Source organism: Rhinoraja longicauda, chromosome 7 (assembly GCF_053455715.1).
Source record: "Rhinoraja longicauda isolate Sanriku21f chromosome 7, sRhiLon1.1, whole genome shotgun sequence".
NCBI classification, from domain to species: Eukaryota; Metazoa; Chordata; class Chondrichthyes; order Rajiformes; family Arhynchobatidae; genus Rhinoraja; species Rhinoraja longicauda.
In genome coordinates this window covers 66968898-66982928 of record NC_135959.1, presented here as the reverse complement: position 1 = coordinate 66982928, position 14031 = coordinate 66968898, and the positions used below count along the sequence as shown (strand labels likewise).

The 14031-nt window shown below is 42.1% G+C and overlaps 1 long non-coding RNA gene across 1 annotated transcript in view; it reads right to left on the bottom strand.

Moving 5' to 3' along the window:
• Window positions 1-3564: 3564 nt before the first annotated feature.
• LOC144595585 (uncharacterized) overlaps window positions 3565-14031 on the bottom strand; it is a 26489-nt gene continuing 16022 nt past the window's right edge. The window contains exon 3 of the long non-coding RNA XR_013547512.1: window positions 3565-3833. This is a non-coding gene — a long non-coding RNA (uncharacterized LOC144595585). The remainder of the gene's footprint in view (window positions 3834-14031) is intronic.

Below are 14031 nucleotides of genomic sequence, written 5' to 3'. Positions count from 1 at the left end.
GATTGGACATGTTAGAGGCAGGAAACATGTTCCCAATGTTGGGGGAGTCCAGAACCAGAGGCCACAGTTTAAGAATAAGGGGTAGGCCATTTAGAACGGAGATGAGGAAAAACTTTTTCAGTCAGAGAGTTGTAAATCTGTGGAATTCTCTGCCTCAGAAGGCAGTGGAGGCAAATTCTCTGGATGCTTTCAAGAGAGAGCTAGATAGAGCTTTTAAAGATAAGTCAGGGGGTATGGGGAGAAGGCAGGAACGGGGTACTGATTGTGAATGATCAGCGATGATCACATTGAATGGCAGTGCTGGCTCGAATGGCCGAATGGCCTACTCCTGCACCTATTGTCTATTGTCTGTAGCTTTCAACAGCCACGTTGGGTATACCTTGTCTCATCGCATCTCCCTAGGATTGCTTGCAAATACAAAGACTTCAGGGAGTTTAGGCTGCAACGACAAAAGCATCATATCACGCTTCGACACACATTTTTTATAAGGATTTGTATGGAATGATTTATGATTAGAAATGCATTTTAGTTCAGCACAGTCAACAGGACATCTGTGACATGGTTGAACAAGACAAGTGACTGTGTATCTCTTTGATCAATTCAATTGATGAACTAAGTCAGTCAATTTTGAACCAGAGTGTAGGTCATAATCCAGTATGCAGTGTGAAATCTTGCAGCAAAAGCTGAAGATCAAGCTGTAGAAGATACTGAAAGCAAATGCGCAAGAATATATTTTTTTACATTCTCCAGCAGTAATTAAAAATGGAAGTAATAAATCTCCAAATTTATACATTCATTGTTAATGGTTGAGAGATTGTCATTTTAGCATTTAAACCTTGGCACATCGTTAAAAATTCACCCTTGAATAGACATTTGCATATTTAGTGGGTATCTTAGGAAGGCACCATAGCTAATCACTTTCTACCTGTTTGCCATGTTTCAGGACAACTTATCAATAAAACACGCTTGTGACCTTTAACTAAACCACTCAAAGGTTTAAGCTGTTTGATATAAAACCCTTTATTCTTCAAGAAAATCAGATATTCTCTTGGAGACCAACTCAGTTTCATCTTTTAATTCCAAGTATATCGAGTGTTTTAAATAGAATTCAACAATAAACAATTAACTAGTTTCAATGGCATACAAAGACAAAGATAAATGATTAATTGTGTTAACTCAGCAGATAAGGCAGCATCTCTGGAGAACATGGACAGGCAAGGTTTCAAGGCGGGGCAATTCTTCAGATATTATAGTGTGGGGTGGGGAAGGGGGGGGGGGGGGGGTGGGAGGCCGGAGAAGAAGTGGGGTTGGGACATTGTTTGGCAAGTGATAGATGAATACAGTTGGAGGGGGCTATTTTGTTTTTCAGATAGATGGAGATGAAAAGACAAAAAGTGTAAGATAAGGATATAAGGAGATAAAAGAGGTGCAAAATGCAAAGCCAGAGGAAGGAATATAGGTGGAAGGGGAGGACAGGGGAAGGGGAAAGCATAAATGGGTGTGCATCCAGATGGGGCACAGGGGGGAAAAAAGGACATGGGGACAGAACGAATCAGTTATAGGGTATAGTGAAATAAGAAGAGGGGAATGGTGCCAATGAATGAGCTTGCTGTGCCCTTGGGGCATGGCATCAATCTGATGGGCCCAGTGGCTTCATCCCGTGTCATTACAAGTTAAAGTGTGTGATGGTAATGCATTGTATGGGGTAGTTGTTGAGATATGGGATTTGTTGATGGTTTCATTGTCCTTTGTCAGCAAACATGTTGCCCTGGTCCCATGTCTTGGTGCCTTTGCTCCATTAACATCCTCCATCCAGCTGTTGGTTTGGAGCATTTCCTGGAGGGGACTCCCTTCGCTCCACCGCTTTGTGTGAAGGTATTCAGAGACTCATCAGAGAATATCAGTGTGACCGCTCTCCATCCTGCTCCACCGTTGTTTCCAGAATGATTTCCCACCAGCAGTTTCACCACTGGTGGAACTTATCTTCAATTGGCAAGTGATATCGATTCGGGAAATTGCATGGAGTACCTGGTCTCAAGGTAATAAATCACTCTGAAATAGCTTGCTGGCCACCTTAGTCACAATGATGATTGGAAGGCGAATTTCATGTAAATCCTGGACTAGGGCTAATGGGATACAGATTACTTACAAATCGCAATATCAGTGCACATTTTCCAATATTCCTCTCTTTCTTGACTGCTTTGTCATTATCACCTTATTTGTGAGCTGTTGATGTGTATGAATTGGTTGCCATGTTTACAATATTAGAACGTGACCATGCTTCAAAGGGACTTCATTACTAGCAATCTACTTTGGAATAATCAGAGCATGTGATATATGCTCTATAAATGCAGGCCTTTCTTTAAATTGACATTTTACCAGATGGTCAATACAGTCCTTTGCTGAAATGAACTTCTGTTTCTTCAAACCATGTACTTTGTTAAAAGTTTTCCGAAATCTAAAAGCTGTCACGTCCATTAGTAGTTGGATAGACATCATATTTTGGACTAACAGAGGAACTAAAGCATCTCTACAAACATCAAAGAAGAACTTGATAAAGGCTTGCTTACGCAAATTTTCAAGCTTAAATGACATGAAAGTAACTAAAGGTTATAAGGTAATTAAATGGATGAGCCTTCAAAAAAATATGGAGATAAACAAATAGATGACATTTTACCAGTACTTTACTGGTCTATTGCCTTGGGCAGAGATTTGTTTTCCATTGCCTTTCATGCATTGTATTTCATCACTCCAACATCACAACATCAGTAACTCTGCCTGTGGATGTCTGGACTCTAAACTCTGGAGTTTCCTCCCTGAAACATCTGTCTCTTTGCTTCCTAAAAAATAGGACTTTTGGATCAAAGTAACTAATGTTCCCTTCTTTGACATGAATTCAGTTATCATCAGATCTGCAGAAGGGTCTCGACCCCAAAACATCACCCATTCCTTCTCCCCAGAGATGCTGCCTGTCCCGTTGAGTTACTCCAGCATTTTGTGTCTAACCGATTTAAACCAGCATCTGCAGTTCTTTCCTACCATCAGATCACTCTGTGTGGACTGCTTTAGGATATTTTACGTTAAAAGTACAATAAGAGATTTATAAAGAAAAAACATCACCAATTCCTTCCCGTTATCATTCCCTCTCCCACCCCTCGAGATGCGGCTGTTCCTCCATCATTGTTTTTTATTATTGATTTAGGGATCAGCTAAATTCAGTATCTACCCACTGATGTGAAAAGTTAATACTTGGACTCTTATTAGAAGTAATAGGCTACAATTTCTCTGAGTTATAACAAGGCCATACTTTACACATAAAACTGCAAGATATCAGATCTACTGAAACAGAAATGCAGGAATAAAATGGTGCAGTATTGCTTCGACTTAAAAAAAAGCTCAGCGATATTTTTATACATTCCTTTTCAATTACTCCTTTATGAGTAACTGCAATACTGGGGTGAATGACTAACTATAGTCAATAATTGTAAAGTAGTTTAGTTTATTGTCACATGTCCCGAGTTACAGTGAATACTTTTGTTGCGTGCAAACCAGTCAGCGGAAAGAATATGCGTGATTACAGTTGAGCCACCCAGACTGAGCAAAGGGGTCCAATGTCCGCAATGGGGTAGAGGTGAATCGGACAATAACCTAACTTATACAAGGACGTGCAGACTCCACACGTACAGCACCCGAGGTCCATGTTCAGTCCAATGGCAGAGTCAATTAGTCCTGTAATTGCTCGATGTTATGCTGGAGAATCTGATCCCACATGTAGAAGCACTCCCTCCAACGTAGAAGCAGTGACTCTGTTCATGTGAGTTTAGACCATCAGCCTGGAGATTAAGAGGAAGAAAAATGTGGTTACTTATTTTTTACATATTATTTTATTGGTTTTTAAATATCGGGTAATATGTTAATGGTTTTCTGCTCAATTGCACTGTTTCAAAATATTTCAATTATGTAAAACAATTATTTCTTTAGTATTTATGAATATCTGTAACAGAGTGGCACGGTGGCGCAGCGGTAGAGTTGCTGCCTTACAGCGTTTGCTGGCCCGGATTTCCGGGTTCGATCCCGACTACTGGCGTTGTCTGTACGGAGTTTGTATGTTCTCCCCATGACCGCGTGGGTTTTCTCCCAGATCTTCAGTTTCCTCCCACACTCCGAAGGTTTGTAGGTAAATTGGCTTGGTATAAGTGTAAATTGTCCCTAATGTGTGTAGGACGGGCGGCACGGTAGCGCAGCGGTAGAGTTGCTGCTTTACAGCGAATGCAGCGCCGGAGACTCAGGTTCGATCCTGACTACGGGTGCTGCACTGTAAGGAGTTTGTACGTCCTCCCCGTGACCTGCGTGGGTTTTCTCCGAGATCTTCGGTTTCCTCCCACACTCCAAAGACGTACAGGTATGTAGGTTAATTGACTGGGTAAATGTAAAAAATTGTCCCTAGTGGGTGTAGGATAGTGTTAATGTGCGGGGATCGTTGGGCGGCGCGGACTTGGTGGGCCGAAAAGGCCTGTTTCCGCGCTGTATATATATGATATGATATGATATTGTTAATGTGCGGTGATCGCTGGTCAGCGTGGACTCGGTGGGCCGAAGGGCCTGTTTCCACGCTGTATCTCTAAACTAAACTAAACTAAAACTAAGAGCTTTGCAACACGGGACAGCAGATGAGATTATGCTCTTAATGTGTTCTGTCAGAGCAATTGAGGCTGACTCGCTGCTGGGTCCCCATTCCATGCTTCTAGCTGCCTCCCAAGTGTGGTGGATCAGCTCAATTCCACTCCACATCTGGCCCAGGTAAGTGCCAGCCGGCAGAGATCTGGGGTGTTGACTCCAGGCAGCATGATCCAGCCAAAAGTTAAGTGACCTTTGCATAATTTACAAGCATACCTGATACAATGACAATGTGTCAGCACATAATGGTCAAAAATGAAAAAGGAGGCATATTTAAGGTTTAAGAAGCTGAAATGAGATAAAGCCCTTGCAGAATATAAAGGAAGCAGGAAAGAACTTAAACAGGGAATCAGGTGGGCCAAAAGGGTCCTTAATGTCTATAGTGAGTAGGAATAAGGAGAATTCCAAGCTATTGTATACCTATATTAAAAACAGGATAGCTAGGGAGAGTGTAGAACCATTCAAGGAAAAATAAGAAAATTTATGCATGGAGCTGGAGGAAGTAGGTGAGACACGAAATGAGTACTTTGCATTTATTCACCAAGGGATAGGATCTGCCAGCATTCAGATAGCAGCGGACTGGTTAGGGATAATTAGCATGGGGCAACTGTTTCACTTAAAGGTTAGTCTGTACATGGGAAATGGTGTCTCATTAATATGATAGTGCATTTCGAAGATGTGACCAAGCAGATTCATAAGGGCAAGGCAGTGGATATTCTCTAGATGTGCTTTAGCAAGGCCATTGATAAGGTTCCGCATGGTAGGATTGGCTGGAAGGTTAGATGAATTAAATCTAAGGTGAGCTGGCCACTTGGATTAAAAATGGGCCTGGAGGAAGGAGTCACAGTGGGGTTGTTTTTACTGTTTGGAGGCCTGTGATAGTTAACATTGTTAGTAAAATTGCATATGACACCAAAATCGGTCATACAGTAGACAATGAAGAAGGAGATCTATCTTTGCAACAGGATCTGGATCAGTTGAGAAAGTTGGCCAAGGAATGGCAAATTAAATTTAACTGAAAAGTTTGAGGAGTTATACTTTAGTATGTCACACTAGGACTGGTGACTAGCACGGTAAACGCTAGAGCCCTGGAGAGTGTTGCAGAACAGAGATCTGGAAGTAAAGTGCATAGTTCCTTAAAGGTACTGCATCAGGTGGACAGTGTGGTGAAGTAGGCCTTGGCATGCATCCCTTCATTGGGAATCAAAAGTTGGGACATCACGATGTAGCTGTACAAGTCATTAATGAGCCACACTTGGACTACTATGTGCAGTTCTGGTCGCCCAGCTGTAGCAAAGATGTCATTAAGCTGGAAAGAGATTAGAAGACATTCATCAGAATGCTACCTGGGCTTCTGGGCCTGAGTTATAGTGAGGAGTTAGATAGGCTGGGAATTTTTCTTTGGAGCATAGAAGGCTGAAGGGTGATCTTATTGAGGTCAACAACATTACGAGGGGCATGGATGAAGGGAACGCTCACAGTCTTTATCCCAGGGTAGAGAATTCTAAAACTAGTGGGCATAGGCTTAAGGTGAGAGGGGAGAGATTTAAGAGGGAGCACAGGGGCAACTGTTTCACTTAAAGGTTAGTCTGTATCTGGAATGAGCTGCCAGAGGAAGCTATAGGAAGCAAATACAATTATAACTTTTAAAAGACATTTAGGCAGATATATGGATAGGAATGATAAGACGGCTGTGGGCTAAATGCATCCAAATGAGACTCGCTCAATATGTGAACTTGGTCAGTATGAACAAGGTAGGCTAAGGGCATGTTTCCATTCTGTACAGCTCCATGACTATATGACTATGAGAAGGACATGAAATATTATAAGTAGATCGGGGAAGGGAATGCCTATATTCTAGGGCATGATGGAATCAAGAAAGAGGAGGTGTTGGGTCTTTTGAAAAACATTAAGTTGGATAGGTTCCCAGGACTTGATGTAATTTATTCCAGGTTATTAAGAGAGGGAACAGAGGAGATTGCTGGGGCTTTGAAAGAAAGCACACACCACGACTCTGGAACAGCATCTTCCCTCTGTTATCAGGCTTCTGAATGGTCCTTCCTGAAGTGAGGGTACTGTCTGATTCACCTCCACCACATTTAGGACATTGGACTTTGTCTATGGAACTGGTGCGCTCAGTATGCTACAATGCTGAGAACTATATTCTGCACTCTGCATCTTCCCCTTTGCTCAATCTCTTGTACTTGAATTTGACTTGATTGTATTTATGTATGATACATCTGATGTGTTTCGACAGCATGCAAAACAAAGCTTTTCACTGTACCTCCATACATGCGACAATAATAAACCAAACCTACACCCTACATTCTTATCCAAAATATTAATATATCTGACAAACAACAGGGTACCCAGCACCAATCCCCACAATCACGTTGCTGTTATCTAAGACATTGCTGAGGCCAGATTTAGAGTATTCTGTCCAGTTTTGGCCACCATGTTATAGGATAGATGTTGTCAAGCTTGAAAGCGTTTAGAGAAGATTTACCAGGATGTCTCTAGGACTCGACGGACTGAGCTATCGGGAGAGGTTGTGCAGGCTAGGGCTTTGTTTTCATATTATTATTTATTTATTTTCATATTTCAGATACAGCGCGGAAACAGGCCTTTTCGGCCCACCAAGTCCGCGCCGCCCTGCGATCCCCGCACATTAACACTATCCTACACACACTAGGGACAATTTTTACATTTACCCAGTCAATTAACCTACATACCTGTACGTCTTTGGAGTGTGGGAGGAAACCGAAGATCTCGGAGAAAACCCACGCAGGTCATGGGGAGAACGTACAAACTCCTTACAGTACAGCACCCATAGTCAGGATCGAACCTGAGTCTCCGGTGCTGCATTCGCTGTAAAGCAGCAACTCTACCGTTGCGCCACCATTCCTTGGAGTACAGGAGGATGAGGGGCGATCTTTTAGAGGTGTACAAAATCAAGCGAGGAATAGATCGGGTAGATGCACAGAGTCTTTTGCCTAGAGTAGGGGAATCAAGAACTAGAGGACATTGGTTTAAGGTGAGGGGGGGGGGGGGGGGAAGATTTAATGGGAACCTAAGATGTAACTTTTTTACACAAAGAGTGGTGGGTGTATGGAACAAGTGCCGGAGGAGACAATTGAGGCAGTTTAAGAAGGTAGGTATGTTTAAGAAACATTTAGACAGGTACATGGATTGGGTCAGTCTAGGGGGATGTGGGCCAAAAGCAGGCAGATTGGACTGGTGTAGATGGGGCATGTTTGTCAGCGTGGGCAAGTTGGGCCGAAAGGCCTGTTTCCACATTGCATGATTATGACACACCACTGGTCACAGGCCCCCGATCTGAAGAACCCCTCAACTACCATCCTCTGAATGGTACCACAAAGCCAATTGTGTATCCAGTTGGCAGCTCACCCTGGATGCCATGTGTTCTAACCTTCTGAACCAGTCTAACATGCAAAACCTTACCAAAGGCCTTGATAAATTCCATGCAGACAATATCCACCATCCTGCCCACATCAATCCTCTAGGTTGCCTTGTGGCGGTCCCTGGGGGATTGGGCCACTCCTTGGATCGAACCTCTCGGCACCAGATGGACAGGTCAGGGGGGGGGGGGGATGGCCTTAAGCTATGGGGTTTCTGGAAGGGGCAGAGATCATCCCTGAATCTGCCTCGTGGTTTGGAGATGAACAGATGTAAATAAACACCTTTCCTGAATCCAACCGGCGTTTAGCCTCATTTCACACCCGACACCGCTACAGCCTCTTCAAAAATCTCAATCACATTTGTGAGACATGATTTTGCATCACAATGCCATGTCCGTCATGGATTTCCATAAACAGCCATCTTTCTGATACAGAGCCGTATCATTGCCTGTCCCTTGCCGCAGTTTCTGCACACTCCATGAACAGATAACAAGGCGATACAGCACAAACCTTGCTGGATGAAGAAACATCTCTGCTCACATTATGTTGTGCACACACCAAACACTTTAGGATTTAATCCCTGGACACATTTCACATTTCTTCCAGCTGCACATCACTGATGGCACATTGCATAATGCCTCATCAAGTCTGTGCGGAACAGCTACCCAGCTAATTAAAGGCTTTGGTTTAAATACCTACACATAAGAGGGTAACTTAATAGTCTATGTGGCTGAGAGTAATGGACAATAAGATATATTCATTTAAATGGCATGGAGAGTGTGTGATTTTGCAAAGAAGAGCTAATATTACAGACCAATAAAGCTTCCGATCAATCAACAATGAATGAGTGCTTGTAACATTCACCTGATATCATAAGATTAAGTTCTAGACATTGATCCAATTGAATCTTCCAGGAAACACAATGATCATAAGTTCATAAGTGATAGAAGCAGAATTAGGCCATTTGGCCCATCAAGTCTATTCCGCCATTCAATCATGGCAGATCTATCTCTCCTAACCCCATTTTCCTGCCTTCTCCCATAACCCCGTACTAATCAAGAATCTATCTATGTCTTTAAAATATCCACTGACTTGGTCTCCACAGCCACCATCAGGCACTATCGGGTAACGGATCATCAGTTACCACTCTACGCCAATTATGCAACATTCCCAAGGACAGGAATCCACTGTAGTCTCACAAGCTCATCTATTGATTCTGCTCTGAAGACCACACGGAGATGTGGGTGTCCATACCTAACATGTTCCAAACTGCAGTAAATCACAACACACTACCATCATTTCAGCTCAAGACCACTCACCAGAGATGAGATGATGAATGAGAAATCTCTGTTCCCATGGCAGTACTTTTCAATCTCAGTACCTCACTTTCAGAGTTAACTTTCAAACTATGAAATCCTCCTTTCAATTATCGTTTTCAACTAACACTGAAATAGCTTTATAGTCTGCAGGCTGTCAAATTTAACCTTCCTTGGTCAGAGAAACACCTGGCTCTTCTAAACTGACAAGACAAACGTGATATGTGCATGTGCAGCAATGACAACGGACTGAAATGTACTCACAAAAGGCATCACTTGGTTCCATGGCCTCAGCCTCTGCTATGGCTCTCTGACTGTGAATTGCAACAACACCATGGTGGAAAAAATTCTTCCACATGCTTGGTGCCATTTCACAACAACTTTATATGCTAAAGACACAAACCACTGGAGTAACTCAGCGGGTCAAGCAGTGTCTCTGGAGCACATGGGTAGGCAACGTTTTGGGTCAGGATTCTTCCTCAGACTAACTCTGTGTGTGTGAGAGAGGGGCTGGGGGGGGGGGGAGGGGAAGAAAGCTGGAAGAGAGGAGGGGCAGGACAAAGTGATAGGTAAACACAGGTGAGGGGGATTTTTTGACAGGCAGATGATTTGACAAAGGCCAGAGATGAAAAGGCAGAAGGTTTGAAGAGTTACGGATTGTGAAGTTAGGGAAACGAGGGAACCAGTCTAGTGCTTCTTTGCTGCACTCCTGAATGGCAAGTATATTCCTTCTTAGGTAAGGAAACCAAAATTATTTGCATTACTCCAGGTGCAATCGCATCAAAGCCCTAAACAATTGCAGTAATGTGTTCTTGTCTTGTAGTTAAATATTTTCATATAATCAAGACTAACATACCATTTACCCTTCTAATCATATGTAGCGCTGGTGGCTTTCAGAGACCAATGTGAAGTACACCTAGATCCCTCTGAACATCAACATTAACCAATCTCTCACTACTCAAAGTGGCATATGAAATATAAAATGAGAAATATAAGATCATCCACCTTCTGTTTTGTGGAACAAAGTGGATGACCGTACATGTTTCCATGTGTAGGAAGGAACTGCAAATAGACAAAAAATGTTGGAGTAACTCAGCGGGACAGGCAGCATCAATGGAGGGAAGGAATGTGTGACGTTTCCTGTTGAGATCCTTCTTCAGATTGTCCCGCTGAGTTAACCCAACAATTTGTGTCTATCTGCTTACACTTTTCCATGTTATATTCTATATGCCATGTTCTCATCCACTCTATCAGCTTGTTTGTATCCCCTTGAAACTTTATTACATTCTCCTCTATGCTCACCATGCCAATTAGATAAGTATCATCAGCCAATTAGATAAGTATCATCAGGTCTCAACCCGAAACGTCACCCATTTCTTCTCTCCAGAGATGCTGCCTGTCCCGCTGAGTTACTCCAGCATTTTGTGTCTACCTTCGATTTAAACCAGCATCTACAGTTCTTTCCGACACATTAAATCCATTAGGAATCTATTGGGGGGAAGGATACTAATTAAGACATTGAGAGAACAAAGAATGGCTTGAAATGTCCAAAGGACAGTCTTGCTGAAGCAAACGGCACCTGAAATGGAATGCAAGACTATTAGTGAGAGAGTCCCAGCCAAGAAGCAGCATAATCAGAGACGGGAAGCAAGGATGATAAGGATGATAAGGAATAGCTCAATCTGTGAAAGAAGAAACATGAATAAAACATGAAATGTATTATTGAAATGACAAGAGGCAAGAGAGCTCAGTAGACACGTTATCATGCAAGATCAAAGAGAAAAATGTAAAATAATGGGGTCACAGTGCGATCTGCAGTCGACATATCGCACACGAGGAAAAGTGACTGTGACTTGTGACTTGTGACTCTTATCTTTGTTCGTTATAACTTCGTAGTACTGGTTGCAACTTACTGTTACACTAAAACTCACAAAAAAACTGCAGTCACTCTTTGTGGCTGGAGTCACGAACAAGATTCTTCAGTTCGACAAAATTAAATTCTAGAAGTCGGACAAAAAACCTACAAAAAACCTTCATTGGAAGCCAACATTCCAGTCTTTTCATGGGACCACAAGGGGCTGAATGCCCTTCCTGCCCCTCTAAAATATTGATTATACGTACATAGTTCGGGCGGCAAGGAACTTTAATAAACATCCAGGGTTTGATTCTTGACATTACCCACCCATAGCCATCTCCAATGTATTACATTTGCACAAAGTGTGTGCAGCATCAAGAGAGTCAAGAGAATTTAATTCTCATGTTTACTGGCCAGGGAGCAATGGCATTCCAACTTGCAAAAGTTCAACATGCCCGTGAATGCAATACACACAGGTAACGATAATAATAAAAATTCCAGGTATCACAAAATGCTGGAGTAACTCAACAGGTCAGGCAGCATCTAGGAGAGAGGGAATGGGTGATGTTTCGGGTCAAGACCCTTCTTCAGACCTGAAACATCACCCATTCCCTCTCTCCTAGATGCTGCCTGACCTGCTGAGTTACTCCAGCATTTTGTGATACCTTCGATTTGTACCAGCATCTGCAGTTATTTTCCTACAAAATTCCAACAAATTCATAACTGCAATACTAAGTAGAATAACCATAATACAGTGCCTGAGCCCCTGAGAATGCAAGGCTTCTCTCCTCCTTCTCTCCGCCTCTTGCTGCAAGCCCTCTAGTTCACCACTCAAAGCCCACTTTCTCCAGTGCTGTAGCATTCTTGAATGCCCCTCAGATCAGAATGAGCTTCAGAATGCCATCCTTACTCCACGTATTATGTACCTCCCCTTTAAGAGTTACAGGTTGGACTTAAAGACACTCTGTATCTAACTCTTAGTCATAGAGTCATACCGTGTGGAAACAGGCACTTCAGCCCAACTGGTCCACACCGATAACATATCCACATTTACACTAGTCCCACCTTGCCCATTAACTCTCTAAACCTATCCCATCCACGCACCTGTCTAAATGTTTCTTAAACGTTGTGATCGTACCTGCCTCAACTACCTCCTCCAGCTGCTTGTTCTATATACCCACCACCCTTTGAGTAAAAAATGTTACCCCTCAGGTTCCTATCAAATTATTCCCGCCTTAACTTAAACCTCGGAACTCTGGTTCTCGATTCCCCTATTCTGGGCAAGAGATTCTGTACGCTTACTCAATCTATTCCTCTCACGATTTTGTACACCTCTATCAGATCATCTCTCATCCTCTTGTGCTGCGTAGAATAGTCCTAGCCTGCTCAGCCTCTCCCTATAGCTCACTCAGTTCCTCAAGTCCTGACAATATCCTCATAAATCGTTTCTGCACCCTTTTCAGTTTGACCATCTTTCCTATAATATGGTGCCCAAAACTGAACACAATACTCTAAATGTGGCCTTACCAACATCTTATATAACTGCAACATGACCTCCCAACCCCTAATCTCAATACTCTTGACTGATGAAGTCCAATATGCCAAAAGCCTTTTTGATCACCCTGTGATGCCATTTTCAATGAACTAAGTACCTGAACTCCTAGATCCCACGGCTTTATACACTCCAACACTCCTTGTGTAGGTCGTGCCCATGTTAGGTTTCCCAAAGTGCGACACCTCATATTTCTCTAAAGTAAGTGCCATCAACCATTCCTCAGCCCACCTGCCTGACCGATCAAGATCCTGTTGCAATCTTTGACATCCATCTTCACCACCTACAATACTACCCACTTTTGTGTCATCGGCAAACTTGCTAATCATGGCATGTACGTTCTCATCCAAAACTCTTGTTGTACCTTCACTGTAAATGTTTATTGGAACATCACACAGAGAGTTTATTCTATTACTACCCCATGCTGTACCTTTTGTGGGGGTGTTTAATGGGCCATAAGTATTGCATGCTAGATAAAGAAATGCTAGCCAATTTCAAAATAGGGCCCTTTACTGAGGCAAGACCAATAACACAGTTAATGTTGCCTTCATGCTGTTATCATGTAAATAAGCAGTAAGCTGCAAGTTGTTTTTCTGCATCTAAAAGTAGAAATCGGTGGAGGTTAACCGTGCATTGTAATCCCCTTGTGTTATGTTGAGAATTATCCAATGTGGCTCCCTTTATATTGGTTTTAATCAGGCAAATGATGGAACTGGATATTTATGTAATGGAATATATTGTTCATGTACAACAACATGAATTTATACAATAACTTGTTAGGATTATAATTTTCTGAAGAATGACTTTTTCCTGAATTTTAAAATAATTCCAAATTGAAATAAGTCAGAGGAACTAACATGTTAAGACATTCTGTGCAATTAATGCACCTTTCAAATGGTGTGTATCTTATAATTTTCTATAAACCCCAAACCATATCACAGAACAATTTGCTCTGTTGTCTTCTTTGGACAATTAAACAAATTTTAATTTATAAAGTGAACATATGGTGGCAATTTCTGTAGCAATGAGGTTTAGAAAACTTTCAGTCACACAAATATTTTCATTACAGTTTGTCTTTTAGATTTAATGAAATATTAAAGTACAAAATCACCAAATTTAGTATCCTCTTCCAGTATCTGAGAAGAAATATTTCCCTATTATGTATCCAAACCATGTGGGATCAGAGCAAGTGACTAAATTCATCCAAAGATT